Genomic DNA, 487 nt, shown 5'->3' with positions numbered 1-487 from the left:
GGAGGCTACGGGCTGTGAGGGTCTTACTGTACTGCAGGTTGTCTTGAGGCTGTGATGTCAGAGAGCCTGGGGAATGGAGAGATGCTGGTTTATTCTACTGGGATGGGTCTTCTGGAGATAAAATCCTGGTCTAGGGTGCAATGTTGGTTTGTGTGGGAGGTTTATTAACTATCATCCTTTGTCTTTTTCTTAATGGCAAGATCATACCCACAGTCTGGAGTCTGCCGTTTGTGTGGTTGGACGAAGAAGTCTGAGTCATTTCTGAGCAATCTCTCCATCTTTCTCCAGACCATGACCTCGTTCCTCATTTCCCTTGAGGAGAGGAAAGTAGAAAGAGAAGAGGGGGTGAGGACAAGGCAAAAAGGAAGGAAAAACAGAGGGGTTATGGAGAGAAAAGTTTCGAGAAGGAAGGGGTGAGGATCCGAGAGAAGAGCAGGCTTGGCGCGGTAGGACGAGAAAGCGTACGAGGACAGGAGAGAGCGAGGCA

This window comes from Osmerus mordax, chromosome 2 (assembly GCF_038355195.1).
Source record: "Osmerus mordax isolate fOsmMor3 chromosome 2, fOsmMor3.pri, whole genome shotgun sequence".
Classification (NCBI taxonomy): domain Eukaryota; kingdom Metazoa; phylum Chordata; class Actinopteri; order Osmeriformes; family Osmeridae; genus Osmerus; species Osmerus mordax.
Note: the sequence above shows the minus strand (reverse complement) of the source record.